Source organism: Pimephales promelas, chromosome 22 (assembly GCF_988280905.1).
Source record: "Pimephales promelas chromosome 22, fPimPro1.hap1.1, whole genome shotgun sequence".
NCBI classification, from domain to species: domain Eukaryota; kingdom Metazoa; phylum Chordata; class Actinopteri; order Cypriniformes; family Leuciscidae; genus Pimephales; species Pimephales promelas.
The window spans coordinates 25,436,621-25,460,351 of NC_142790.1; the positions used below are offsets into that span (position 1 = coordinate 25,436,621).

The window sequence follows — 23,731 nt, forward strand, 5'->3', positions numbered from 1 at the left end:
ATAGTTAAGGAAGTAAGGGAGTACAAATCTCTGTTTCTCAAAAAATAACAATGCCCTGTGTATTGCCTCCCGTCCCCCTTGATTTTCCAGGTTGGTGAAGAAATGGAAAGAGAGAGAGAGAGAGACTAATTAACGTGGTTATATAATGACCCACTGTGCACTACTAAATATGGGCCCTTCTTTCTTTTGCTTGGTCTGTCAACATGAAATGTGTTAGTTAATAATAAGAAAGAATGTGGCTGCTGTAGAATTACGGGACCTGAGTGAAAACATTGTTTTGAAATAAATTTTCTATTCTCTTTTTCAAATACAAGTTTGTTGTTTACTGAGTACTGCACAGTATATGATGAATGGATGGTTATGAATTTGTTGATATAAAGATAAATGCTTATTATCTAGCCTACATAGGCAGCTGCCTAAAAGTAACCTCATGAGTGACTGATTTGGAACCCAACACATAGGCCTACAGTAGGTCACAACAACACCACACACATTTAGGCCTAACATTAGCGGTTAGCAGGCTTCCTTTCAATTGTCTGATGATAGCGTGACAAAATACTCTATTAAGGACAAAATAGACCTCACATCCCCAATGACTTGAATAAATCAATTACTTTGAACATTCATTATTGATTCTTTTCAGCACTGATTGAAACAAGTATATAATCAAGATTCTCTCTCATCTGCCATGATGTTGTAGCAGTGCATTCTGGGATAGCTTACTCTGTGAAGGACAGATGCAAGTTTGCCTTCAAATGTCTCCTTTTGTCTTTTTAAATACCTTCATTATTCACCCCCCTTTGTGTCAAGGTACAGTAATTGTGTTGGCAGTTTCTGGAGTTTTTGTTTGCGTGCGTGTAACAAAAACTGTGTTGATCACCGTGTCATGATTGACCTTTCGCCGGCCCCTCCCCCAAAACGGCCATTGTTCAATTACACGTCATAGCAACCGTCCGTTACTATGTGAGCAGGCCGTCATTGACTCCAAGCAAGATGGTGAAGCGGTGCACCCACGGCGTTTATAAACCGCACACTAGGTAGGCTACCCCTGGAGGAGTTGTTTTCTTTCCGTTTCCAAAGCCGAAAACACAACGTGAGCGGTGCCTTCAATGGATAAAACAGTGTGGACGGCCCCACTCCCACTTAAATGTGTCGAACTTCGTTAACTCGCGTGCAGCGTGCGTGAGAGACACTAAGTGAGATTAACTTTAGTCAAAGAAATATGGAGAAAGCATCGAGGATCCACAAAGGAATTATGTTTTCTAATAAGGGTTGTTTTTAACATCATATTCTCGGGGGGGGGGAATGAGCAGCAGTCAACAAGCAGTTCAGCTCCGGTAGACTAACGTTACAGTTAAGAGGAGTGAGTGCATGTTACTTAACATTGACAACATCAGTACATATATCTATCGTAACGAATAGAAATAACCTTAAATAATGTATGGTTATCTGCATCTTTCCGCCTCTTATGTATAGTTACTTTTTAAACACGAAAATCGCAGTCAGCATGACACGCAAGTCGTTGGTGCCTATTTATGCATATATTTACGTCACAGATCTGCTGGAAACTGCGAAAATGTGACTAAAACGAACAATTTGATCAATTTAAACAAAATGTTGGACTTAATATAGTGTTCCTTACAACTTACTAAAGATCCAGTGATCCATGGATATTGACATGCAACCAGGAATCGTGTTGCCTGACATTTATGTTTGCCTGACTTAAAGCAAATTTGCCTGTGAATGCTTTATACAAATACATTTTAGGTAGGTCTAAATCCGGGTGATCACTTATATCAGTGTTATATATAGCCTGGCTATATATAAATAATATCATCATATTGTCCATTTTTTTTTTTTTTTTGCTCAGTGTTTATTAAAAATACATCCAATAATGCAGAATATGCAATGATAAATATTTAATTGATGAGTTAATACATCTAAATTCAGCATATTGACACAAAATGATAACTGCAAATCCATCTTTCGCTGACTGGAGTCCAGTTGTTTCTGTGAATTGGCTTTATGCACAGTTGCACTACTTCCTGAACTTCAGACAGGTCCTTGGTTTCCTGTCTGTCGTTATTGGACAAACTGATCAATCTATGTTTGCCTGGCCTCAGTAGTCACAACAACAATAATCAGACACACCTGGATTAATCAGGTTTGTCCAATAATGGCGGACAGGAAACAAATGAGCTGGCAGAAGTTCAGGAAGTGCATAAAGCCAATTACAGCGATCCATTTGCTCCTCTTTCTGTAGCAGTCTGTAAAAATATACCTCCGATTTTTTGTCAAATCTAGTTGCAAAGCTCTTTCCCACTTTATATGTGTTGTGTTTGTTTTTCTCGGCATTCTCTTTGAAAACATATTCAGCCGCTCAGTCTTTTTGCCACTCACTGTGACGTTGACGTCATTCCCTCTATTTAGCCACTGAACCAGCGTATAAAATCTTCGTTTATAAGAAGGGCTGTCCAGGTTGCATTTGATGTATAGTTCATGGAGTTTCTCAGATTTCGCCTTTTGACCGGTATAACTTAAGCATTTTAGCCTCGATAGCCTGTAAAAAAAAATCCAGTAAAAACAAATATTGTGAAATATTATATTTACAGTTTATAAATAATGTTTTCTATTTTATTATATACTTGTGTAATTCATCCCTGTGATGCAAAGCTGATTTTTCAGCGGTTGCGATTACTCCAGTCTTTAGTGTCACGTGATCCTTCAGAAATCATTAAAATGCAGATTTCTAGAGCAACCGTGATACAGTTGTTTCAGGATTGTTTTGTCTCAATATAAATGTCTTTACTTTTAATCAATTTAATGCATCCTGTCTGAATATTTGTATTGATTTTTTTTTTCTTTTCTTAATCAAAGTGACCCCAACCCTTTGGACATTATAGTGTTGAAATATTTTATTTGCAGAAAAAATGAATACAGTTACACTGGGCTACATTTCTCAGCATAAAACCCTGGAAACTAATCTCATCGATATAAAAAGCAATTAAGATAATACAAATATGATTTCCTATAAATCCATGTGAGTCTATAAGCTCATCAAACAGAAGATAATGACGTTTTAGCTACTCTCTTCAAAGGAGTTTCAGTGTTTTTAAGTGTCATATAGAAATGTCCCAGATGCAATTCCCAACCTGTCTCTGTTCCCCCGAGATTAAATTACCTGCACTAATGCCTGTTGATCTCACCTGTTGATGTAGAACAGGTCTCCCCCATACCCTTATGACTGTGTTTGTGCTATAAGGACCTGCGGTATGTATGGCTTTGGCTTTCTGCATCAATGAGAGTTTTAAGTCTCTGTGAAGCTCCAGCATTCTGGATATAAATGTGGGTTATGTTAATACTGTCCTGGACTAACAGTGATTTGGTCAGCAGCCCTGAGCTACAAATCCCTTGACTCATCTCAACAGGGTCACACCCACAGCCATGGGGGTATTTTTGTGCTAGTTTGGCATTGACATTCATTTAGATGTAATTGAGATGCTTGTGTGGGTATATGTCTAATAAACTTAAATGATTGGTCAAACATATTTGACATTTAAAACCTTGTTGATGGCCTGACATACCTTTGCAGCCTCAACTGATATGTTGGGTATCGCAGCAACCCGTGTGCTCAGACAGATCAAGTGTTCAGTGATCTCTAGATCTCATCGCACACTTCAAACCGTTAGTCGGCACCTTCATAACTCAAGTTGGTTATCTGATTTTTTTTTTCTCATCAATTTTTCAAGATGTTATCTCATTTAAACTAGTGTGTTCATGTTGCCAGTTAAATATGTTAACATCTTGTCCAAGGACTCTACCTCTCTCATTGCATCCTCCATATAAACAATTTTGGGTGACTAGATGGTTTAAGAACTAACCTTGAAGACCTCAAACCATTGGGAAAAAGACAGTCCTTCATGTGTTCTGTCCATCCACCGAAATTTTTAGAGCATTTTCATCATTCGCATTGTAAAAAACACTGGATGGAATTACCAAAATATACATACAAAAAATGTATGCGCTCAATTGAGTCAGATAAACTTTTTATACGATAAGAAAACATGCTCATAAACTACGGAAACGCATGAATTGAATAAATTCCTTGATGCGCATCACAAACAATAAGCGTGTGACTGTGATAAGACAACTGCGACCGGACTAACCAGCAGACCGATTGTTGCACGGCACCTGAAATGCCTGAAAGTCTGTTGTCAAAGTTTAAACACCACCCAGAACCGTCTTACATGACTGCATTCCCAAACGGCAGGCATCTCCCTCCGAAAGCAAGATAGCCTAACTGTATCGCGTTTCATCTGCACACCCTGAGGCGCTATTAAAAATTATATACAGTGGCTTCTAATCCTTTATTCCTAATACTGTTTAATTTTACACTACGTTCTATGGTTGCACAAAGGGTTATTTAAAGGACTGTGACTGAAAAATTTTTTTGGGGAACCAAAAATGTTATTTCTATGGCATCACCAGCTTTTGGACTTTTTTTCAGTCCTCGTCTCTGATTTTGAGTCCATTTGGACACATTCTTTTTAATTGTTGCTGTATGTAAACAGACTATTGACTGCTGTAGCCTAATGTAAGGGGTCTGAGTGAATGTTTACACGACAACGATAGGCCTACTAAAAACGTAAATGTGTTTCCATCGCGCTTTCCGCACACAGACGACGTATGAAACAGTATGTGGAACGTGCCTAGACTGAACTGTCCACATAATAGAAATAGCAGACTGATCTCATGAAATGGCGTACACGTATTTCCATTTTTGGCGTGCTATCAACACGCATAATTGCTTTTCAGCGTGTTTATCAACGCCATTGACTTAACGTTACATTACTGTATATATAAATATATGACCTACCCCATACCCATCCCTAAACCTACCCGTCACTGGGGTTAATCCCATTTATGAGTCTTCCCCTACCATCCTAGGAAAAAAAATATCGCTCCCCAGATGTAGATCTACATTTTCCGACATTTAACGGCGTGTACATACACGTGGAATCACTCGGACATTTAAAGGCGTAGACATACACATGGATAGCTAAAAATGCGTATAGATAACTCGCCACCTGACTTGAAAGCGGCGTGTATGTTTACGTTAAAGCGTAACTAAACCCTAAACCAACTTTTTTTAGTTAATGGTCTGTAAGAATGGATCTTTATTAATACCAGTCATTGATTCGAGTAACTTTTTTGACATTTGTGTATAAAGTGTTTTATTTCTACAATATATGGTGTAAAAACGTCTTAGTGCTGCCCTCTTCTGGTTGAACGGTGGCTACTGCAGTTGAATTTTCCTATTGGATGTTCCGCACTTCGTGACATACGCAGGTTTCAGCTCACCACGCTCTTGGTAGGTACGAGCGGCAGTATAAAAACCAGCTTGTTTCGTCAAAACCACTGTAGCGAGTCAGGAGTTGGAATTGCGAGTATTGAAAACGATCAGGATAGAGTGTTTTAGCATCTATTTCGTCCCCTCTATCTCCGCTGGGGTCTGCCCAATTTTTTTTTTTTAGCATTTTTCAAATATTGCCAGTGGGTGGAGTCAGGCTCTGACCAGGGGTTTAGTTACCCTTTAAAGTCATGAAGTCATGTTGCAGATAGCCCTCAGTTTTAGTTAGTTTCAGTCTTTGTCTGTTCTCGTCATTATGTTGGTGTTGTTCTGCTTTCCATGTTTGATTTCCTGTTTATCTGAAGTGTATTTTCAGTTTTTGTTTGAATGAAAGAGAAAATCCTGCCTTGTATTTCCTGAGTTGCAGCCCCTCGTGAAACTTAATGTATCTTACTGTTTTTGCAGAGCCTTCACAGTGCTAATTTTTTATTTATTTTTTTGTTATAAGATGGCGTGTTAAGGTCACTGTGATTTTGCCAAGTCAGACACGTTCTTGGATCAACATCTTTTGTTGATCCTGGAACAACATTCCTGTCCAAAAACATAACCCTATCCCTACAGTACCTAACCACAACGTCTCTCTAAAATCAGAAGGAAATGATAGGTGAATAAGAGTGGTGTAAAAACAACTAGGCCTAATCCTTGTTGTAAGCCTAATCGTGACTAACGTAAACTTCTTCAAATCTGACTGGTTGACTGGAATATTGTCCCACTTGGTGAAGTCACCATTCTAAGTAACATAGCTTCTTCTGCATTTATTCCCTTGTCTACTGTCAAATGCTGTGTATACTGTAAAATGATATTTATTATCATTTTTAGCACTGACTTTATTTGAAGGAGTCAGGGTTGAGGTTTATATTAAGGTTAAGTTCAGAGTCAGGGTTGAGGTTAGAGACGTGAGATTAGTTCCTCAGCGTAGGACACTGGCGTCAGTGGGGGATGTTAGGTGTGTGTGTGTGTGTGTGTGTGTGTGTGTGTGTGTGTGTGTGTGTGTGTGTGTGTGTGTGTGTGTGTGTGTGTGTGTGTAAACTGTGGGCTAATAGAAAGGAAATGCAGCTTTTCCTGTCTCAGAACAAATAAACCACCTCTTATCTGTGTTCTCCCGCATCCCTCAGCTGAAAAGATCAGAAACCATCACGTGTTACTCAGTTACTCACAGGGAAAAATGACAAGACGGTCTTTCGTGTGTTTGTTCTGTCATTGTCATTGTCCTTTTCTAGTTTTATTTTTGGCTTAAATTCCTTTTAAATCAAAGCCTGAGGCAGAACATCTCGCGCAGAATACTTTAGCAAGTTAGTTTGGGTAGACTCAAGACTCAGACTGATCTCATGAAGTAGCGTGTGTACGACACGCCAATTCGTATTTCCATTTTTGGCGTGCTATCAACACGCGTAATCGCTTTTTAGCGTGTTTATGAACGCCGTTGACTTAACGTTATTACTGTATTACGTCAACCCTGTCCCTAAACCTAACCCGTCACTGGGGTTAATGGCATTTATGACTGTTCCCTTACCATCCTAGGAAAGAAAAACATAGCTCCCCAGATGTAGATGTACATTTTGCTTTGTTTTGCTCGGACATTTGACGGCGTGTACAGACACGCGGAATGACGCGGACGTTAATGGCGTAGACATACACGCGGATACATGCGGATAGCTCAAAATGCGTCGAGATAACACGCCACTTGACTCGAAATTGGCGTGTATGTTTACGCAAAAGTCATGATGTCATATGTCATGTTGCAAGACTTGTCGTTTTCAAGATGTGCGATTCCTTTAAATGGTTCTTGCATATATGAAGAGAGAGGTTTGTCTTTGTATTTGTAATTTTGAAGATTTTTTTCTGTTTATTCTTTTGCTGCCTCCATCCCAGCAAACACAGAATGTTCCCCTAACATTCCCGAATGGTCCCATGAGGTTATTTTTTTTGGGAACCAAACAAGAACGTTATAGGAACGTTCCATGAAGGTTATTTTCAGGTTCCACTTTTATAACGTAAGGAGAATGTTCCGGGAGCGTTCCCTTAAACTTAAGGGAAAGTTCTTTGAACGTTATGGGAACCAAAAACCCTAACGTTCCCAGAACCTAAATTTGTTTGCTGGGATATAATTCAAACTTTTTTCTCCCCAGAACTGTTAAGAATCGGGAGATATAAACTTGCAAATTGCAAGAAAAAAGTCACAATACCTTTTATATTAATATATTGGAAACAAGCTTCCATATTGTATTCCGATTCCGAATATTCAATATTTCAGTGTACCACGACATGGATGTAATAAATCACATTAGTTATTTAGAATATTTTTGTAAAGGCTATTGAGTTTGAATCTCTAACATTTTCCTTTTAGAAAGGAAACTCTGACCACCCAATATTGATCTCCATTTGGAGGTCATTCTGTGTGCAATTCAGGTCACATTTGTTCTGCTAGAAAGGATCACCCTTTCACAGCCTTAACCTCTGTTTGTCTTTTTTTTTTTTGTTGCAAATCAATTGCTCTGTGTGGTGAATTATTGGTTCAGATGGTAGTCAGAGAACAGACAAGATCAATTGTCCCCTTTAGAACATGAGTTTTGAATCCGGTGCTCATAATTGTTTTCAAAAGTACATAATGATGCAAACTTAGTGTTTTAGACTCAAAGCAAGCTAAATTTAGTACGTTAAAATTAGAGCGAGAATAAATAACTAATGTTAGGGAAATCAGTTAATGTTTTGTTGCGCGTTTCTGAAATAAAAAAATATCGGCCGATATATCGGAATATCGGATTTTAAAACCAAAAAATATTTGTATCGGTCGGGCTCTAGTTAAAATCGGCATGTTGGTTCTGTACTCGTCAAAATCCCTTTAGGGTCTAGAACCATATATAGGTAAACACGTCACTATTTTTGAGTGGAAATGTACTTTGGTACATATCTGAGATACCATAGTATCAGATAGTGATATTGTTAATTTATGTACTATATGATTTACATGGTACTTTAAAGAATACCACAGATATTGTCATGGTACATGCCCAAAAGAGCATGTTATTTTCATAGTAATGTATCAAATTATAATGTTGCCATCTGATACCATACCACGGTATGATTTCTTTCAAACTACCGAATACCATTGGAGAACATGTGAACACAATGCAGTATTTATTATAGCATTCAATCAAAGTGCCATGAGTATCTGTATCCTTATAATACTGCACTTGATTTGCCTCACTGTGCAAATTACATTGACATAATGAGTTCTGCACTAGTGTCCATGCCAAACATCTGGCTTTTACCATCCCATAATAAGCACATTAGCATGTCGTCATGGATACTTTCAGAACAACACTTAATCAGCCATGACTACCGCTTAATTTTGGTATCAGAGAAGGAAATTACTCTGGACTGATATTAAAATGTTTCTTTAATATCCTAAAATCCTGAAACCACTGAAATGTTTATTCTATGCTCTTCTGTGACTAAATTAGCATGGCAAAGCAAAACAGTTCTTCCTATAAATGTTTATCAGTCCCATTCTATTAGGAAATAACCACATTACATTGAAAAAAAATGTAAGAGTCATTGAGAGAAACATTCAGCTGCAGTTTCTAATCCCACATGCACCAAAGTAGATCCTTTAGTGAATCATGCTGGGTCTGGCACATGCTGTGGACTATGGGTGGCTGTATATATTCAGTACAAATGACTCCCCAAATCTCTCTTTTTTTATCAAGGAAGGAAATAGAGATCAGCATCCCTTCTGAGCTGCACAGTCTAAACGAGAGAGAAGCAAACGCCTATCCTCGGATCTCACCTCCTGTGGCTCGAGTAGGAAAAGAGGACTCTTTCTCTTGAGGTTTTTAAAAGATATATATATTTCAGATCATGGCAGATGCTTTATGTATTTATTTTTTGTTTTAGCATGAACATTGATTTACAGAAACGTACAAAACTTCCCCTACAAAAAAAGGTTTCATCATGGCACTTTGATGTATTCAATAATTATAATTTCTTCATTAAATGATTACCATTATACACTGCCCAAAGAAAGAGAGAGTAGCTGTTTGGATTTGAATAGGCAAATGTAGGCAAAGTTATGTTTCTAGCATGATGTATTTTTGGCATAATATAATTGATGGTGTGTATAAATACCTCAACAACCATTTTGGAAGACACATACTGGCCATATTCCATGAAGACCATGACAAGAATTGTTGGAAATAAATGTTACGTTATTTCCATCAAGAGGTGCATCCATTTTTTTTGGTCAAGATCTTGTATTGACTATGCAAGAGTCCAGCACTCTGCAAAAAAGTCTCCTCCAACACATCCCAAAGACTTTCACTGAATTTAAGAGCTGATTCATGTGTGAAAATGATTCGTCATGCTCCCTCCCAACCATTCTTTCACAATTTGAGCCTGATGAATTTTGACATGGTCATCCTGGAATATGGTCATCATGATGTGTCTTCATGCATGGCTGTTTAAGAAATAAAAAGCTACACCCCATCAGGTAGGGTTTGAAGAACTGTTGCTAAACAGCATGCTATAAACAAAATCACTGCAATAATGATGCAATCATAGATTTTTAAGCATTTGAATGCAAACAGTGACTTTTTCTGCCAGCCAGTGTAAATTGACTTAAAACTTTTTAAAATTGACATTTTAAAACAATAATTTTTTTTATATTGTAGTACGTGGGTGTTTTAAATAATAATAGAGGCAAGCATTGCTCAAATGTTATTGAAAATATGAAATATCTAGTTTAAATGTACAGTGTCCTAATAATAAAAAAACGAATATCGCGGTGGGTTATCTAATGTGCTTCGGTAGCCGCTGTGTTCATTAACCAGGTAATGCAATCCTGTTAACTGTGTCAAGATGTTCAGTTAATACCACAGATACAGTTGTGAAGGGTTGGAACAGCCTCCATATGCCGTAACGATGTGGATTTAGCTAAGATGCTTATTGCTCCATGTTCTATATAAAGATAATGAGATCTGTGTGGATGGAATTGCACAGATGTACTAGAGCCATAATTTGGTGGCATTTTCACAATGAGTCATATTGTTTTATAAATAGGGTTCAAAAGACTTGCACTTGTGGATTTTCGGCTGTTTCCATTTTTTATTGATCTGGGAAACAGCTGAGTTCAATGTGCAAAGTGAATTAGTGCCATTAGACCAATCGCCAAATTAATAATAATGCAAGGCTTTGTTACTCAATAAGCTTCTTTGGGGGCTAAAGTGTTTTGAATGGAAAAAGGAAATGCTGACTGATTGGTTGGTGGTTGATGAACTCTTTCATCACCAGTGTAATTTCTGGCATTACAGATGTTTTTTGTCCACACAGCTGTCTAATGAAAGTATTGTAAGTAGCCTACATAGGAGTTCAAAAGCTTTTAAATTTGACCAATATATTTTACATAATTAATATATTATATAATTTTATAGGATTATAGGGTGATGTAAAATCCAGTGCATAATCCCACTTATCAACACTTGATTATAATATTTTTTAAGATAATATTTGAATAAATAATTGCTTGCTTATTTTGAGCATGCTTTATTTATCATGTGCAGTTACTTTGGTATATATGCTTATGATTCTTGACTTCTGCTGAGCTGAAGTCGTTTATATTCTGTGTAAATATTTTTGTACTTGTACGGTGGAAGCCAAGTGTCAGTGACAGGTCAAAGAAAAGATAGGAATCTTCAGAAACCCCCATCCGGGCCGCTTATGTCTGAAAATAAAGATAGTGATTCTGTCTTTGGAAACATCACACCACCAGGATGTCGTTTAGCCATCACTGCTATCACAAGCCACTTGTTTACTGTCTCATAGTTAGTGAACAGGCTCCAGGCAGCCTGTACATGCAGGCTGATTGCAAAACGATTGTTGAGGACATTCATGTTCTAAGACCATCATCAAGGAGGAAGTTTGATCACAATCAGTGTGTTTAAATAACCTGTTTTGAATTCAGAGGTATTTGGTTTTGTATTTACAACATCTAGATTTTCCATAGTGTTTTGTTTTTCTCTTCTATATATTTCAGATAATCTGATATAAATGCAAGATGATAAATGCATTCCTGGATCAATAAGAGTCTTTGCTTAAAAATATGACCTTGAACATGATTATAATCAGCATTCACCATAAGCAGCAGTGTGGTTTGTGTTTGTGACATGTATCAGGCTGTTTCTAATGAAACCACCCTGTGAACTTTTCAAAATGAGTCAAGATAGTCAGTCTTCTGTAGCTTCTGTAGAAAAGAAGTAGGCATAATACTTCAAGTTCATATGAAGTATACTTAAGTAATGTTCAATTTTTTTATGTGTACGTTATGTAGTAAGTATACTAATGTCAATATGTACTTGTATGTGTACTATTTTATACCGCTTGGGATTAAATTGGTCCACTTTTAGTATATAAAAGTATATGTTTAAAGGGATACTCCACTTTTTTTTGGAAATAGGCTCATTTTACAACTGCCCTGAGTTAAACAGTTGAGTTTTACCATTTTTGAATCCATTCAGCCGATTTTCTGATATTTAGAGGAATATCAGTAACCAGACAGTTTCTGGTCCCATTGACTTCCATAGTATATTTTTTTCCTACTATGGAAGTCAATTATACTTATAGTTTACTATTTATATATTATTTTTGCACTTGCAGTTCCTGCAGGACAGCCAGGCACGCGAGCCGCCTTGCCTACATGTCTGCATGCTGCCGCAACGCGTTTTACATTAATTCAAAATTAAGGTTAATTTTTGGCTTCCATATTTCGTGGAAAAGAGGTTTTCCCCTATAGCGTAAGATATTACGCAGTATTCGTTTCTTCTTTTAGAGATAAACGAGGTTACGTCAGTAACCGAGTACGTTTACCCACAGAGGAAACCACGTGGAGCTCCGAGCGTCACTTTGAGCACAGAGTAGGCTAAGACGTCATGATCTCCTGTTTTAAGGTTACAAGTTGTTTGTTGTAACTTACAACAAATCCACAACTTGACTGCTAGAATGTTTCCCAGATAATTAGCATCAGTTTGTCATGAGTGTCTGTAACTTAGCCAACAGTTTTATAGCCTGTTCACTGACAACATTGCTCAGAAAAAGTAGTCTAGGCCTGGTCATATTTTCGTTATCACAGGATGACTGACAGATTGTCACATTATAAACATCTCTCTCTCTCTCTCCAAATAGGCTTAATACTTTTATTAGCACTAAATTAAATTGTATTTCATAGCCGATGTTATAGGTCACTTTTAAAATCTTGTCATATTTTATAATTATTACCTGGCCATGGATGCATTAATCATTGCATCTTTCAAAAGTGTCAGGTAAAAAGCAATTATGCATCCTCTCATTCGCCCTGAGAAGTAAGACTCATAAAAAGGCCTGGTTACAGGATAATTTGCTGATATTTTTGCAAAAAAAAAAAAAAAAAAAAAAAAGGAAAGGAAACGCAAATGTAAAAAATTATAATGGAAATGCAACTACAGTTACTGTGAAAGATACTGAATATGTAAATGCAAATACAGTTACTGATACTGAATATGTAATGCAAATGTAGAATGGAAATGTATATATAATATATATATATATATAAATATATATATATAGGAATTTTTCTTTAGTAATATATATATATATATATATATATATATTAAAACAAATTTATTAGGAATTTTTCTTTATATATATATATATATATATATATATATATATATATATTAATGTAAATTATTCTAGGGATCTACAATAATTCCTTGCAGAAATGATATAGGATCATGGGTTTATAAACATGGCTGGATCGGATTAAAATGTTTTAATATTTTCCCCCTGCTGCTCACACTACAAAAGACAATTTTTTAGATTTCCCACCAAAAAAAGTTTGAAAAAAGAAGTGTGCAAATATACAGCGTCAAAGGAAAATTATGTTCAGATAACTTTATCTTAAATTATTCAAATTTGACAATTCTGGTTTTTTATGGAATCTTGGAATATTTACTATAAAATGTTATCATTTATTAATGTATTATTTAATTTTTTTTATAAGACCTTGTATTCTTAAATCAAAATAACTTCACCTTCCTCTTGTAGCGACATCTCTTCTCGCGGGGCAACCTGTCACTCACATATGATCGACCAATAGCTAACCACAATCATCCAATCAATTCCCGACGGCCAAATCAGGTCCCGCCTCACTTTTTAAAAAAATTTTTGTTCCAGAAGCCATTTGACATACATCGCAATTGGGTAGAAAAGACTATCACAACTTCTGTTTCATGCTGACTTTAAAACAATGGCAGCTGCATCTTCATTTATGTGGATCCTTAAATGTCATCACCGTCTCAGCTCATGGTAGTGTGTTTTAGAGAATTAGCTCTTATCTTCAGTCACATCAAGCTCTTACAGTTCACTTTACGGTCACTAAATATTTCCATGAGGTACAACAATAAATATTATCTGACGGGGATTTTTTTTGTACTAAACTGAATGGTAAAGTCATGATAAAGAAAATGAGACATGAGAAGGGGTTATTGTGGTTATTGTTACGGGAAAATTGATTCTCTGAACATACTTTCTTTAAATCGCACTTACGACTGATACAGGCGTTGTCGCTGTTTCTGAATAAAATCTTTGTTTCCATGATTCCTGAATGAATGACTCAGTGAATCAAAACCATGCAGTGTGAATGACTCTGAATCATTTTATTAGTGAATCAAAAACATAAAGCATTGCTTATAGTTTAGTTAGATTCCTGGATGAAAATTACATTATTTCGCTGTTGTGTTTTAATAAAAATCAATTATTTAAATAGCTTGTCAAGTTTTTTTTTTAACCTTTTGTAAGAATTTTATTACATCATCATTGAAATAATCTCATCATTTGGCAATGGAACCATCATTTAGGCCCCGTCCACACTACTGCGTTTTCGTTTAAAAACGGAGAATTAAAACGAATACGATCTCCGTCCACACCAGCGTTTTATCTGCGTATTAGAAATGATCTCCGTCCACATTAAAACGACTGAAAACGCAGATTACGTGACCATTCACCAACACTGGGCATGCGCGTGCCGGTGTAAACAGTGAATGACGAATCAGGGAAGGATGCGTCATGACTGATAACACCCAATCATAGAGCCAAGCGTCAGCCTCTGCGTCAGCGTTTCTAAAGTTCTCCGTTTTGTATGGTTTTGTCTCGTCCACACTAAAACGCACTCCGGAGATTCAAAACGCAGCTGCAGCGTTTCTAAACTTCTCCGTTTTAGGTCTTCGTTTTTCCCGTTTTAGTGTGGACGGGAGGTGCAAACGTAGTAAAAGGTCTCCGTTTTTAAACGAAAACGCAGTAGTGTGGACGGGGCCTTAGATGAATCTTCTCAAACAGTCAATCATCATTTGAAAATGTACACTAACAGGCTTTACCCGTTTCAGTAATAGGACAACATTAACCCCAGCCGTCCTACTGACAAATAGCACTAGAGTAGAAATATACATTTTCTCATGGAACATATATATTTCTGTGCAGTTTTTGCTAAACTGGAAAAAGTGTTTAGTGAGTAAGAAGAATGTTTGTGCTCTGAAATATTATTTTATACTGCGTGCTGCAACCATTTAGTGATGTTTGAGCTACACATGATATTTCGTTACCCTTACAGGCACAAATGCGAGAATATGAAACTTTGTATTACTTCCTCTTATACAGTTCCACATCAGACGGCTCTCTGACCGCCAGACTCTCCTGGGAACATCACAACAGTAAGCTGTTGTTTCCTCAGTTTGTTATGTTTTAGCTATTTAAGGATTCATTGTGCTTGTCTCTATCCTGGATAGCCCATTTATGGAGCTTCAATGTAAATGCATTCTCCAGATGCCACGTATCACCGGGGGTTCAGCAGGTGCACGTGTTAGGGCCCCTTAAACACAACAGGATTAGCCGATCAATGTTAATATTATTATCGTTTAAGAATGTTTTGTTTTTACTGCTAGTGTACTCATTTTATTTGATTTAACGCGCTCACATAAAAGCCCTCATGACTGATGCATCAGCTTTGTCGCTGTTTCTGAGTTTTGAATAGTATCTTATCGTTTCCAGGAACTTTAGCAACAGTGGTTACCTTATGACTCAGGCTGACAAATGAACAACTCCCACAGTATTATCTGTAATACTTTACTAATTTTATACTCCTATTCAAAGAAAAAGTTGAATCATTTTATTTAAACAAAATATTATATGAACAAGAAAAGCGTTGTGAGCAGGTTTTTATTTTTATTTTGCTGTGCTTATTCACTGTTTTGGGTTTATACACTCTGCCAATGTTTTCCCTTGGTTTGTCTTATGTATTACTTTACTGTGGACTGAGTAAAATCTCAATTAAATCAATATTTTGACATGGCAAGTGTATAGAACACATCAGTGCTGATTGGAAATGTATTAATGTAGATGTCTGAAATGAATTACCCCAAGACATCATTTGAGCAAAACAGCTTTTAGCAATTGTCTAGTGTCAGGGAAGCAACATAAATAAAGTAACCAATGGTCACACTCAAAATTAAGGCAATCTCTTAGCCAAAATAATAAAGACTTAACCTACAAATACTAAATATATATGTGAAAATAAAGCCAAATATTCTGCCCTGACTTATTAACTGCATTAAAACAGGAGAAAATTATTTACAACCAATAAATGGCGTCCAATCCCCAACCAATTTGTGGTTAAAATCACTATTTACACTATTTACAATCAAATGTGGTGTGGTCAACAGAACAAAACAAGACAAAAAAAGCAGAATTGTGATCAGTATAAATGACTATATAGTAATACCACAGACACAGACCTCAAAGTGCCGAAGTGCTAAAAGTAAGGCTAAAGATTTTTTTTTTTTTTTAATTGTGCTGTAATTGCATTGAGCTTGTAAGATTTTTTTTTTTCTTTTAGAAAAGTAGGCCACAGGGTGATTAATTCCTTTTTCATTCACAGTACGGCACCTGCTCCAACAGCGCTAGCATCCACTTACCATTTAAATAGACTGGAGACATCAGGAGCAGAAAGTCCAGGGCATTACACATCAGATCCTTCACAGCGTCCTCACCCTCATCCACATCCCAAATACTGCTTACGCCTGACCTGCAACGGAAGTTTACACAGCAAAATATTTGGTATGTCACCCACACATTTTTTGTTAACACTTTAGAATACGGTTCCTTCGTTGTTGAATAACTACACTAAGTAACACAATATTAACAATCTAGTAACTATTATTAACTACCAAGAAACTCTGATTAGCGAACTAGTTAGTTATACAGCACTCAGATAAAGTTGTGGTTCACTGTTAACTAATCAATATTTAATGCTTCCCAGAGTAACTACTATTAACTAAAAATAAACTCTGATTCATTAATTCGTAAGTACTATTTCACTGATGAAAGTAGTTCATATTTCAATGGGAATTACTATTTATTTGGATCCGTATTCTAACGTGAAGACTAGTAATGACTCAAGTGTTATTACATGATCTAGTCATGATTTGCGAAACCAAACACAAGTCATTTCAAGCGTTTGAGATGTTTGGTGAACTTAAGTAGAACTTTAGTATACTTTTATAAAATTTCTTTAGAAGAATGTAGCAACACTTGAGTCATTACTAGTTTGTTCCCCTTATTCTTACCGTAGTTAAGTTCTTGTAGTTGGTTCTTGTGTAGTTATTCATTAACGAAGGAACCGTATTCTAAAGTGTTACCCGTTTTTTTTCTTCCCTGAGAAAGGACAACACACTAAATGAATCTGACACATCGACTCCATCATCAAATTTACAAGCTTGTGCTCGTGTAAGCAGGGTGGGAAGGTTTCAAAAGCTACTCAAGGACTTTGGGTGTGTACTACATGTCTACTACATGGACACAGTTAAATAACCTCACTAAGTCTGATTTCAAATGTTCTGTTACCCCCCCCCCCCACCCCTCCACACACACACAGTAAAACATCAGTACCTCTATGTGTCAGGTATCTAGTCTAACACACTCATGACCACAGATTGAGCTGCACCAGTGTCTCTTAACTTGTTTAATTCTGTCTATCATGTCTATTCAGGTCAAGATCAGTTTTGGTCAAGAAATTGAAGGATCTGTTTCACCAGGTTGTTAATGACAATTACAACTGACTCCTAATATTTTCTGCCACCATAATAATAGTTGATGCACGATCACCAAAGTGACCTCCACCTCAGCCCTCACCTTTATGCATATTATATCTTTGCAGTTAGTTATTCTCTGCATTTGCTCATTATCTTTGCATTTGCTCATTAATAAATATCATGGACAGGCAACATCTTACCCCAATTCAAGAGAGTATTTCTCTACAGGTCTGTATTTTATCTTACCTCGTTTTCTGTTATGACTTAATCTGTCCCATTTTAATCCGTCCCGGGAATGACGATTTGGGCTTATTGTAAATAAGTTATAAAACTTCCAAGAACTAATTCCGTTGGTATCAATATAAGTCTGAATATGTGCTTATGCAAATGAGATTGCTCATCACACAGAGTTTAGGAAGATGTGGAATATAGCGGATGACTTGATTGTGCTTTTTTTGTAGCATCAGTATACTTATTTTTTGTTTGTATTGAAAAGAGCAGTTCTTCCAAAATCTTATTTTGTGTTTCACTGAAGACAGAAAATCATGATGCTGGGTTTGCAGGGTACATAAATAAGATTTTTGAGTGAACTTAAGTATTATATCTTATGCATTTGCCCATTAATAAATAACATTGACAGGTTACATCTGTCCCCATTTTAAAATTGTCCCATTTTGGACTATTGCTCTAGTCTAAAGGTCTGCAATTTTATCTTACCTTGTTTTCTGTTTTCTGTCCCATTTTAATCCGTTCCAGGAATTTGGGCTTTTTTGTAAATAATCCTTGTATGGTAATTGATTATGATTTCAGAATGTCAGTTTCTCCACATGTGTGTTGCATAGCATGTCTTCTGGTATGTTTTTCTGTTTCTGTTTTGTGGTATGTTTAGACATGGTTTCATTGGTATTTTGGAGGTGGAGGGACACAAAAATATACTGGGTATTCAACTATCTTATGAAATGATACTCTCCCCCCTGACCTTTGAGGTGCAGGTCAGACAGCTGCAAACAGGTGGCAATGTGAGGAACTTGAACCGACGATAACTCATAAAGAAACTCTAGATGTGCATATCTCGGGCATATCTGAGTACGCTCTGCACTGAAGAGGAGAGGGCAGATGAAAGACTGAATGCACTGAATGCATACACTGTCAAAAATAAAACTGTCATTTTTATGGTAAAAAACGGCAATGGTAGCAATGTTATTGGTTTTACAGACTTAACTTAAAATTTACAGTAATAAACAGTATTTCATTATCTGAACCTATTTAAGTATTGATTTCTGTTTTTTACCATTGAAAAACACTGACTGACAACCAAATCATCACAGCAGTGAAGAGTCACATGATCAATCAAAGCTCATCACAAGAAGGTTTATACTTATATAAAGAAGCTGCACAGTGTCATTCACACATTCATTAAACACCATCATGGTAACACACATGAGATAAAAAAAAATGCAATAAACATTAATTTAGCAACATTAAATGCAACATAAAACCCTAATGTATATGTGGTAAATGGTAAAAAAAAACAACAACAACAAAACGATGAGGAAACATATACTGTATGTAAAAAAAATATATGTATTGTGAAGCGTCACACAGGGAATTATGTGAATGGCAATTTACGTTTTTTTTCTGTAAATTATACAATGAGTTGTTCTTTTTCAATTTCAAAAACTGTAAATTTAACGGTATTTTACCGTAAAATTACATTAAATGTACCATCACAGTTATTTACCGTATATTGTACGGAAACTTTCTGTTAACCAATTAACAGTTTTGCACTGTTGCATTTTTACCGTCTTTTACCATTAAAATCACGATTATTTTTTACAGTGTTCTTGCTAATTAAACGAATAGTTCATCCAAAAATAAACATTCTGTCATTAATTACTCTCTATTGTTTCATTCCAAACATGCATGACACACTTTCTTATGGATTTTCATTAAAAACATGAAAACTCGAATTGTAATTGAAATAATAGGCGTCCATATGACCTTGTAGAGTATTTCAAGTCTTTTGTAGCTCTTTGACTGCTTTGTGTGATTTTCATTGAACAATGACTTGTATTTCAATGTGTTCCTCAAACAGCTTCAGAAGACTCGTAATATATTGCATCATGAGTCATATATAGGTCACTGTTATGAAATTTCTATGCTGATTTTTTTTTTTTTTTTTGTAATTTTGAAGCTCAACAGTACCAGACCTTGTTTACTTCCATTACATTGAAAATATCCCATCGAAATGAATCCTTTATGTTCCACAGAAGAAAGAACGTCTTGGAACATCATGAGGGTGAGTAAATGATCACACAATTTTCATCTTTGAGGTGAAATGTATTAATTTAACTAATTTGTCTCTGTATTTGTGGCATCCTGCAGTCAAGAGCAGTCCATTCATCTATTTGGGGAAAGTGAGCAGTTACCAGGTGACCCATTTGCAAAGTGAACAACAGTACATCTCAGGTGACACACTTTCCTCCTGTCACACTATACCTCTGTGCTCTTGCCAAGATGGATGGAGAGAGTGTCTTCTTAAGCCCAAGCCCTAATAATCAACAGAAACGAGCTAAATTGGTGGTGTCTGGGTTGTTTTATCTTTATTCTCTGAAAGGAGAATCGAATTATCAGAATATTTAGATGAACATTCAGGGGGTGTTTAGATGTTTCAAACTTTGTTTAGCAAGCACAGATTACATAAGTCTGCTTTTGCTCACCTGTTATTATTCAAACAAAGGAATTGAACCTTCACAGGAATTGATCCCACTTTGAAAGATTCTTTAATTATTGGAATAATAATTAAGGGAAATGTTTTTACTGTTTGAGTTTTTATACATAACACATAATGATGTCAACACAACTGACATCACAAAAGGTATGAGCTGGAAACTGTGTCTCTTGGAGAGGATAACATGCACATTTAGACTCTCATTCTGTTAACTGCATCATTATTCTTTAAGGCAAATGCATTTTTTTTTTTAAAGAAAAAACATTTGTGTGTGTGTGTGTGTGTGGTTGTTTATTTGACCTCAAAGTGGGTGGACCAAAGTAGACTTCAGTAAGAACCCTATTTATAGACAAAGGATTGTTCTTTGTGGCATTTTCAGAAGATGCAGTGAGGGGTAAGGTGTTGCAGTTATAATCAGATGCGCTGTGACATCCTGAACCACAAGTTATTAAGAAAAACATTTCCATCAGATAAAAACACCTTCACTGAGAAATCCCCTGCCTCCGCGCTGCTCTTTTTAAAGCCTAATGCATTCAGATGCAGTATTGATTCATTGAACAGACACTTTCATGGCTGTGTTTAAATCCTTATCCAGCAGTGTTATGTACGCTGTGCTTGACATACTAAATGAGACCAAAAACAACATATTAACATCAGCAGCTCAAAGGGAATAGTATTTTTTTTTTGCACAAAATAATATGGTAATACTTTATCTCAATAGTTCACTTTATGCTAACTTCGCAACTACATGTCAACTAGCAGTCATTCTTAATCTTATAGCAGTTAGCAGTTATTTACCCAAACCCTAACAGTCTACTAATGAGAGTTAGTTGACATGTAGTTAATAAATGAATGAGAATAAGTTATAGCTGCAAAGTTAGGCTACTTATTAAAGTTTGGCCTTCGCAGTGTCCTCCTCGGACCTCATGGCCATGTGAACCTAAATGTTCCCAAGCTCTCCACAACATCTTTATTGAGTAATTTACAGTATTGAGAGCCATAAAAGCAGAAGGTCAGAAGGTCTCTAGCTCTGTTAAGAGGATTTACGATAAGCATCAGAGGATATATTAACTACAGAGTATCCATTAATCGTGACAGCAACGTCATAAAATGTGTTTTCCCGTACGTCTTTATACTTGCGATGATACGCCTGTTTTTCTCTGAATCGCATTAGCATGAAAGCCTGTGGACATGGCTGTCCCTGTCTGGAGCTGTGTGTGTGTGTACGTCCTTGACTGTAGGTCATGTTTCTTGCCGCACTGCTGTGTTTATGCCAGGATGCTACAGATTAGCTGCTTTTTGGCGTGTGTGTATCCATGTGAGTGAGATTTAAACTGTTATTCCCTCTGATTTATATCACCAGTGATTTCTGGGAGGTGTCGCCTGTGTCATGAAGGCGGTATGTGTCGTGCTGGCATCACTAGCTAATCCTGTTCTCTCAGCTCTAAATGTACTGTAGGTAAATCAATGTTTATGCAAATGGGATTGAATTATGATGTCACACTACCCGTGAGTTTGAAGAGTCAGCTGGTTTTAGCTGGACACAGCTGACAAAACAGCTAGGCCTGTGCTAACATACATGACATTTACGGTGCATTAGACTGAGTGGAGAAGGGGGATGCATATTATGTTTTGCTACCCAGAAAGCAACAGTGTCGGCCCTGATCCGGCCCATATGATTTATGAATTTGATTTCATGATTTATCCAAATTTTCACCTTCAAAAGAAATATGCCAGCAAATCTAGACTGCACAAAATGATTTTATTACAGATGTCCATTACAAATAAATAAAATTTCTTTTTAAAAATTAATTTTTGGTATGTTTCAGCTTACCTCAAGGGCATCTAAGATGTAGGTGTCTTTGTTTCCGCAGTAGTTTCAATTTTGATATTTTTAGGTCAAACCGTTCTTGTCTGACAGTCATATAATGGAGGTCTATGGTCACCACCTCAAAGAGCATGCACAGAGAAGTCCAATTTAAAGATGATGTAATGACTCGTAAATGTAAGTACACATTGATTGCCTAAGACACGAAACGAGTGGTTTGTGTGAGAAACTGCTGTGGTTACAAGAGGTAAAACGGTATAAATACTGTTCGTTTTCTCACACAAACCGCTGGTTTCGTGTCTTAGGCCATCAATGTGTACTTACATTTACGAGTCATTAAATCATTTTTAATAGCTTGTTTTCACATGACGTTGGAAATGCAGATGGAGGGCAGGATGTGATTTTCTACATTAGGAAGCACTATAACACACTCAAAATGCCTATGTTTTGCGTCGTTTATGGTTGCTCAAATCGATCAAACCACGAGGAGTTTTTATCGTGTGCCCAAAGTTGTTGTTCATAAGAAAAACACCGGGAAAAATGCCTTGCAAACCTACGTCTGCGGTCGGGAGGAGCCGAATGGGAAAATGCCTGTGTGTGTGTGCAGTGATCACTTCGTCAAATGTGAGTTAATACATTATTTATGTGGCTTATAATTACATTATTCAGGTGTTTAAATACACTTATGTGGCTGTTCGTGTAACTTACCAGTTTCCGAACTTTGTAAAGTCAAAGTATGTCTGTAAGACGAGTTAGTTGCTTATATCTACAGCCTCGATGGCAGGCAAATCTCTCAATTCAGTTGAAAATCGGTCCTCTTCATAACGTAAGGATCACGTCCAACATATGTTTCGATTTTCTGTTTATATATTTCTCTTGTAATAGCGTCTAAAGTAGTACAGTACGGATTTTCCTCCATCTCGTCCATTGCGCTCTTCACTCCTTGCCCTCCATCTGCATTCCGCGCGTCAACACAATCACGTGACTGCAAACCACCTATTTGGACTTCTCTGTGCATGCTCTTTGAGGTGGACCCCATAGACCTCCATTATATGACTGACAGACACGAACGGTTTGACCTAAAATTAAATTGAAACTACTGCGGAAACAAAGACACCTACATCTTGGATGCCCTTGAGGTAAGCTAAAACACACCAAAAATTAATTTCAAAGTGAACTATCCCTTTAAATCAAGTTACTGAGAAGCAAAACAAACTTTTGTTTTCTGATTTAAAAAAAATTGTAATTAAGCGAGTTTATGTTTAGAATAAGGCAAAAATATCTGTCACCATATAGATATTTGTATTTTTTTGCAGTGTGATGTTGGCGATTATATAAAAATGTTGAGTGTTTCTGATTGGTTAGGATTTCTGATTGGATAAAACTGTGTAGGCCGCTCCTCTGGCTCTCTTTCTACTGTTTACAGGACTGTCATAAAGCCACTTGTGATTTCAAGTGATGAATATTTCAGATATCTGTCAGCATTAAAGATATTTTATATGTGATATTCCCAAATAATTCACTTATTATTCCCCGATAATTCACTACAGCACCAATAAACTTAGTGATAACTCAGGCTAACTGCTAATCATTCGCTAATCAGATAAAAAAGGGTCAATGTTTTACCAAACTCTGCTAAAAAAGCATGT

The 23,731-nt window shown here is 36.5% G+C and overlaps 1 long non-coding RNA gene across 3 annotated transcripts; it reads left to right on the forward strand.

The window, feature by feature from the left end:
- The first annotated feature begins 963 nt into the window (after window positions 1–963).
- Window positions 964–22,048, forward strand: LOC148969625 (uncharacterized). 3 transcript variants are annotated; one of them, XR_016149194.1, is made up of 6 exons: window positions 964–1,037; window positions 9,121–9,242; window positions 16,371–16,549; window positions 19,718–19,822; window positions 19,909–19,992; window positions 21,618–22,048. It is a non-coding gene; the product is annotated as an uncharacterized LOC148969625 (long non-coding RNA). The 3 variants fall into 3 exon arrangements; XR_016149193.1 differs by lacking the exon at window positions 21,618–22,048 and having other exon boundaries at window positions 19,909–20,660; XR_016149195.1 differs by lacking the exons at window positions 964–1,037; window positions 9,121–9,242; window positions 21,618–22,048 and adding an exon at window positions 15,063–15,147 and having other exon boundaries at window positions 19,909–20,660.
- Window positions 22,049–23,731: the final 1,683 nt, after the last annotated feature.